The following is a 7845-nucleotide window of genomic DNA, read 5'->3' as shown; positions in this document are numbered from 1 at the left end:
AGCATTACACGGTGTGAATAAAACTCACAAAGGAATTACTCTGCCACATTCAGGCCACACCAGCGATCCAAGTGAAAGGTGGGGAAGACTTCCTCTCAGTGAGGAAAAGTATAAACCTACCTCTATTCAGATCACACTAGAAATGGGTACTGGATTCATACAGGACAAGAAAGCAGGCCAGGAGCGTCTTCCTTATTATTAATGTATAGGTACCACGACAGTCAGTTTTAAACCTCTACTTTAACTACTTGGAGCCTTGAGATTGTTTCATTCTTCAGTTTTACTAAAATACCCTCAGGAAAATTAAACTTTGCTTGGATGAATTCCAATTACCATAAAACTTCAACAAGCCAACTTATAAATATTTAGTCTTCACCTCATGTTAAAAAACATCCAAATAAAGATGAGAACATAAAGAAATGGCCCTTAACAGGCATGATCATCAATTCTAAAGAAATGTCAGTATCTATGGATCTGAGATAGGAAATGTGTTTAATATTTAAAAGACTCTTTAACAAAGTAGGAACTTTCCTATTAATTATGGATCTGGGCGCTCATCTCCCTTTCCTTTAAAACTTTTGAACAAAGCGTCTCAAGCATTTGGGTTTGGTACTGGCAGGGAAGGCAGAATTGACAGGTTGTTTGGAGGTGTGTAAAGGGAAGAGTTTTAACAATGTGGGAAAAAACGCAGGACCCCCTTCCATTATCTTAGACTTGATGTTGCTGGTACCATCAAGCAAGCACTAAATAACAACAGGCAAATTTTGTTGAAATGTTTAGCTAAATGGAACCAAAACAGTCACAGTTGACAATTTCATAAATACATTAATTAGAAGTGTCTCCAAATAGCATGTGATTTTGAATTATTAACATAAAACGCTGCATTATAAATGACTGCAAATTGCATTCCTAGTGTTCTCCATGCTTAATTTATTATGCCGTAGGAAAATTTGCAAATTACTCCCCCATTTTAGAGTTAATGGCTAGTTTTATGTGTGTATTATTTCTTTAAGATGAAATTAAATCACACCATACATACACGTAATGTGGCATCTTTCACAAGATACTCAAAGTTGAGTCAAAGAATAGCCAACTCCCGCTTGGTGTGGGCTCTTTGCCTTCACAGTGATTTGTTATAAGAAATTCCACTGCAGCTCCTGGCTTCGGTCCCCAGTTTGAGGGCTGTCCTTCCTTTCCTGTGGATGCAGCCCATTGGTAACAGTAAGTGACTGTGGACCAGGCTCTCCTAAGATGGCTTTTTATTAGTGAGTACGTCTTGGCTCCATATTCATGAACATACAGAAACTCAACTTTCTGAGCCTGGCAGAACCAGGAATTTGGCCTAACTTAACCTCAATCGATGTCGTCATTCACTCCACAAGGACAAATTCTGAATATGCTGCTCCATTTGAAAAGAATGGTTTGTAGGAGACATTTCATTATTACAATTTGGCCACGCATTTACCTTTCACCGCTCCTCGTTTCTCGTGATGTTTTTCTTTGGCTTCACATTTTATTGCTATTTGATCAAAACACCTTTTGTTTCTTTTTTTAAAATTATTTATTTTTTAGTTTTTTACAGACTGCATTTTGATTCACTGTATACAAATGGGGTACATCATTTCGTTTCTATGGTTTTACATGATGTAGATTCCTACCATTTGTGTAACCATACATGCACATAGGGTAATGATGTCTGTCTCATTCCACCATTTATCATACCCCCCCCCTCTCGTTTCCTTCTGCATAATCTAAAGTTCCTCCATTATTCTCTCATTCCCCATCCCCCACCCCCATTATATATCATTCTCCACTTATCAGGGAAAACATTCGGCCTTTGGTGTTTTGGGATTGGCTCATTTCACTTAGCATGGTATTTTCCAATTCCATCCATTTATTTGCAAATGCCATATTATTATTCTTCTTTATGACTGAATAATATTCCATCGTGTATATATACCACAGGATAGAAAAACTGTGTTATATATAAGAAGTGTTTTTTCACTTCCCTTTGTGTTGTTGCTTGGAGGTTTTTAACTTTAGAACAGTTTTCTGGAATAAAATTTAGAAATTATTGATTCCAATCTAAACAGGGTAAGCCTTATCCAGATATTCATAAAGTTAATATAGAACAAAGTTCAGAACCACTTAGAAAAATGATTGACTTCTATGCTAAGCGCAGGCATCTAGGGAGAGAAACTTCTTCAGACTCCCCTTTCCAAGGGATGGGAAGGGTTGATGTGCCCACATTCCTACGCAGAGTGGCCAGGGGGTAAGAAGCCACCCACTACGTGGTCGTTCTCTGCTGCCTGCTGTTTCCTGTGTACTCAGCACCATAGGCTTCCTCTTGGTCACTGGATCCATTTGTCACAGGTGGTGTTATTAAGCTTTGGGAGGAGAAGAGTAGGGCCATGGCTTCGTCCAACACAGGCCAGAAGCTGCAGCTCAACTCACCAGCCTTCTTTACCACAGCCTCTTGAACGAGCCCAGCTCACACCAGAGTGTGTCCCTTTGAGGCTGAGTTTCAGGAAGTAGATTATTCATTATATAGATTATTCAGAATCATAATGTTACAACTATTGATGAGGATTTTAAAGTAATTATGATGAATACATTAAAAGAGTGGAATCAGAGTGAAGCATACAAACAGATGAGGAATTGAGCAGAAAATGGAAACGCAAGGTATAAAAAAGAATTATCAGGGAGCGAGAAGGAAGTTTGACAGACGAATCAACAGACTGGATGCAGCTGAGGAAAAGCTGAGAGAGCCTGGGGAAAGGTCGATGAAAATGATCTCAACTCAGACAGGGCAGGAAGGAAACCGGGTCTCCGAGAGCTGAGGTGTGTGTAGCTGGAGTCCTGGAGGCCAAGGTAGAGAGCAAGCAATGGCTCTGAATGGTGATGGCAGATCTTCCAAAATTAATGAAAGAGGATTATTATGAACAAGAACAGAGGCCGGAGGGAAGACTGCAGGTCAGAATTCTGCAAGCGTCGGGGCAACACGTGGGTCGCATCATCCTTCTCTCAAACCCAGGCCTCTCGCCCTTGCCTTAGGGCCAAAATGTGGTTGTCTAACCAGCTGACTCTGGACAAGCTGGCTGTGAAGGGAAAGAGGGTCGTTATGAGAGAGGACTTCATGTTCCTATAAAGAATAACCAGGTAACGAACAACCAGAGGATCAAGGCAGCCATCCCACGCATCAAATTCTGTTTGGACAACGGCGTCAAGTCAGTTGTCCTCATGAGCCACCTGGGCTGGCCCGATGGTGTTCCCAAGCCTGACAAGTACTCCTTAGAACCGGCTGCTGTAGAACTAAAATCTGTACTGGGCCGGGACGTTCTGTTCTCCAAGGACTGCGTGGGCCCAGAAGTAGAGAAAGCGTGTGCCAAGCCAGCAGCTGGGTCTGCTATCCTGCTGGAGAACCTTCGCTTTCACGTTGAGGAAGAAGGGAAGGGAGAAGATGCTTCTGGGAACAAGGCGAAAGCAGAGCCAGTCAAAGAAGCTTTCTGAGCTCCACTTTCCAAACTAGGGGACGTCTGTGTGACGTCTGTGGGCACCACACTCAAGCCCACAGCCGCACAGCCGGGGGAGTCAGTCTTCCACAGAAGGCTGGTGGCTTTTTGATGAAGAAGGAGCTGAACTATTTTTCCAAGGCCTTGGAGAGCCCAGAGTGACCTTTCCTGGCCATCTTAGGAGGAGCTAAAGTCGCAGCTTTAATGGATAATATGCTGCACAAAGCCAAGGAGATGACTGTTGTGGTGGAACAACCTTCCTCAAGGTGCTCGACAACATGGAGACTGGCACTTCTCAGTTTGATGAAGAGGGATCCGAGATTGTCAAAGACCTTCTGTCCAAAGCTAGGGAAGGTGCCAAGATTACTTTGCCTGTTGATGTGTCACTGCTGACAAGTTAGATAAGAATGCCAAGACGGGCTGAACCACTGCGGCCTCTGGCCTACCTGCTGGCTGGATGGGCTTGGACGGTGGTCCCAGGGCAGCAGGAGCATGCTGAGGCTGTCAGCGGGCTGAGCAAGATGTATGGAGTGGACCTGTGGGTGTCATCGAATGGGAAGCTTCTGCCCGCGGAGCCCAAGCACTCGTGGACGAGTGGTGAGAGCCACTTCCAGGGGCTGCATCACCATCTCAGGTGGTAGAGACACGGCCACTTCCTGTGCCAAGTGGCACTCAGGATGAAGTCAGCCACGTGAGCACAGGTGGTGGTGCTAGTGGGAGCTCCAGGGGGTGAAGTCCTTCCCGGGGGGAAGCTCTCAGCATGTTTAGTACTTTCCTGCCTTCTGGTTGCTGTGCACGGCCCCCCGGTCTTCTTAGCATTGGCATTGGCTCAAACCTCCCCCACATCAAGATTCAGCTCGTGGCCAAGAGACGTGGCACCAGGAACCCTGAGGCAGTCGCACGGCCTCTCAGCTCACCTTGCCTGCACCCTGGCTTTGCCCATGTTCTTCAAGACCCCATTTAAATTCCTCAGCGACTAGACCATTGTGCATTCTAGAGTGCATCTATTTATATTTTGCCTGTTGAAACAAAGTGAACTGTGTTAGCTTAGTTTTCTTTTTGAAGTAGCCTTATTTTGATTAGCTTGTCACTGTTTACTACTTGGCATGGAAACAAGATGAAATTCCAGTTTTAGGGAGAAGCAATTGATGATCTATTAAATAATCTATAAAAGTGTCCATTGAAACAGGGAAAAAAGAAAAGATTGGTGGTCTAGCTCTTGCCCAATGGGCACGAGGCCCTGGGTGAATCCCCAGGACCAAAACAAACAACAGCAGCAGCAGCAGCAACAAAAAGGGTCAAAGACATCCAAGAGTCTCCAGGAATCCTAAACATGGATATTTGCCTCTGCTCACACAAACCCATACAGATTGTCCTGAAAATAGCCTTCCATCATTTCAAAATGGAAGTCAGACAAAGACTTCTGAGACAACCAAAATCCTAGACGATTCAGCTCCACTTGATATTCTCAAAGGAACACTACAGAAAGTTCTCAGGTAGGATTGTGATTTCAAATGGAAGTTCGGACCTGCACAAATGACAGAAGGAAGCCTTAACAGATTGAGGTGGGGTTATATGAGACTTATTTTTACTTTGAATGTTGATAAAAGTTCTTCATTATCAAAAGCAGAATAATGGGCTGGGGATATAGCTCAGTTGGTAGAGTGCTTACCTCATAAGCACAAGACCCTGGGTCCAATTCCCTGCACCGCAAAAAAAAAAAAAAAAAAATTAACAACATATTATAGCATTAATAATGTATGTAAAAATAGAATACATGACCCAAATCACAAAGAATGGAGGGGATGAAGTGGAAGTCACAATTGTAGCAGTCTCATGCTGTTTAGCAATTTAAAATCACTTCAAGAAAAACTGTGGTAAATTAAAGGTGCATATCACAAACCATAGAGTAACCATCCCCTCAAAATATAGATGACTAATACTCCATCAGTAGAGACAAACAGAATTTTAAAATGTTCCATAATCCAAACTAAGGAAGGAAAAAAGAGGAAATTTTTCAAAAACAGATAAGATAAAAAGAAGGCACAAGAAAAATGAGAAATTTAAATCCAATCCCATTAATAATTATTATTATATTGAATGGTCACATATCTCAATTAAAAATCAGACACTGAAGTTGAATTTTTAGAAAAATCAAGATCCAACTCTGTGTTTCCTGTAAGAAGTCCACTTAAATATGATAATAGATATCAAAAGAAAAGATATGCAAATACTCAAAGAAAAGCTGAAGTGACTCTATTAATATCAAATCAGATATACTTCAGAACAAAGAATATTATCAGTAATAAAGATACTCTGATGATGAAGAGGGTAACTCAAAAAAACCCAACAGTCTTAAAGCATAAGCACCCAACAATAGGACTTGTAAATAAATAAAGCAAAAACCAAGAGATAAATCAACAATTAAATTGAGAAGTTTAACAATATTCTCTCAGTAAGTAATGGAATAAGTGGATAGAAAATCAGCAAGGATAGAGAAGATCTGGAAAACACTTTCAAACAACCCCCAAGATAAATCCTGTTATGGTTCAAATTTGCTGAACAAAACAATGTAGAGTTGGTTAATACCACCTTTTTTAAGGATTTATTTACTTCATTTCTTTCTTTTGTTTTAAAAATGGACATGAATACTTTCCTGATATTTTTCAGAATGGACTTTAGAAATCATAAAATAGGAGCATTCCCTCTGAGCCAGTTTATCCTGAAAGTGTCCAGAAATCCTCACATCAAGATTGCCACCACAAAAACACATTATATAAAAACACAGTTGCACCCAAAGCACTGTATTTTGATCAGATTTTAAAGTCATGTTTAAAATGTTTTACTCCCTTGGTTGGTAACAGCATATTAATATGCCATAGATTCTTGGTTATTCCTATGGAACAAATCACATGTCATTTTGAGAGAAGCAATATTTAGAAGCAGTATTTAAGTGACTTTCAAGAGATGGCCTGTGACATCCTATTCTTGTTATTTCCCGTATCAAAACTAAAAGCTGCAGGATCCAAGATGGTGGACTAGAGGGAGGCTGTGTTCCTTGTCACTCCGTAAAGCCGGATTCAAGCAGAGGATATCTGTTTCTAGGTGCAGCAGTTTTTGCTGCTGATCAATCCCATGCTCTTTACCCCATTTGTCTGCTGTGATCACCTGCAATCTGCCAGCATATCAACGCCTTTTTTGAGAGCAGGTTGCTCACTGTCAGGCATCTATCATCCGCCATTTGCCTGCCTCTCACCTGTCCATCGCTTGCCTTACCCCTATCCATCACCCAACGCTCAAGGTTCACCTCCCGATCGTCCGACAGCTGCCAGCAGACTGACCGCAGATCACCAGTGCAAAACCAGCTGCCTGCTGTTGCCTGGAAGTTCACTGTTACACTAACTGCAGATTTGATTACACGTAGATGCCGCCATTTTGAGATAACAGCCAGGCCCCATAGGACCCCTAGCCGGACTGACTGAGCCCCGTCTCAAGGATCCCTCAGCCCGACCGATCACCTCCTGCCTCTGGGGCCCTCACATCAACTGACTGCTCCCTGCCGCCAGGATCCCCAGACCAACTGACTGCACCCTATCACGGGGAACCCAGACTGACTGATTGCACCCGGCCTCCAGGATCCCACAACCACAGCAAACACACCCGACCTCCAGGACCCCTGCCGGACCAACTGCATCCTGTCTCCACGACCTCCAGCTGACACGTCCAACCCTGAGCTGCAGCTGCCCATTTGCCAACACATTTGGAAGCCAAGGCAGCCATCTTGGATAATCCTGGAAACTGTAACTCCAATCTTTGGGTGGGACAAATCCCATCCTGAGAGGCCTGCTGGAGACTTGAAGCTCATTGTCAGGGGATATTTGGTCTAGGATTGCAAATGTCTGATTTGGGCACTGCTAATATTGATCTCCCCTTAAAGAAAGGGTTTTGGAAACGTATAGGGCCACTATAAGCCTATAGGGGAAATCTACAATATCCCACATCTGCACTGCTAGAGGGGAAGATACATGAACAAAATGAAAAAACAAGGGAAGAAAATGATCCAAACAAATCTAGATTCTATAGTAATAGAATCCAATGACAGTATGTTAGAAGAAATGTCAGAAAAGGACTTCAGATTATACATGATTAAGATGATTCGTGAAGCAAAGGATGAGATAAGAGAGCAAATGCAGGCAATGAATGATAATACCAATAAGCTGAAAGAGCACCTGCAGGAAGCAAAAGATCATTTCAACAAAGAGATAGAGATTCTCAAAAACAACCAAATGGAAATCCTTGAAATAAAGGAGACAATAAACCAAATAAAAAACTC

General features: G+C 42.4%; 1 pseudogene across 1 annotated transcript; it reads left to right on the top strand.

Annotated features, from left to right (window-relative positions):
- The first annotated feature begins 3061 nt into the window (after positions 1 to 3061).
- Positions 3062 to 4245, top strand: LOC306665800 (phosphoglycerate kinase 1-like; annotated as a pseudogene). Its single transcript has one exon. The product of its transcript is annotated as a phosphoglycerate kinase 1-like (transcript).
- Positions 4246 to 7845: the final 3600 nt, after the last annotated feature.

This window comes from Sciurus vulgaris, assembly GCF_902686455.1.
Source record: "Sciurus vulgaris genome assembly, chromosome: 7".
NCBI classification, from domain to species: Eukaryota; Metazoa; Chordata; class Mammalia; order Rodentia; family Sciuridae; genus Sciurus; species Sciurus vulgaris.
The sequence above is the reverse complement of the archived record's forward strand: the minus strand, read 5'-3'. Positions and strand labels throughout refer to the sequence as shown.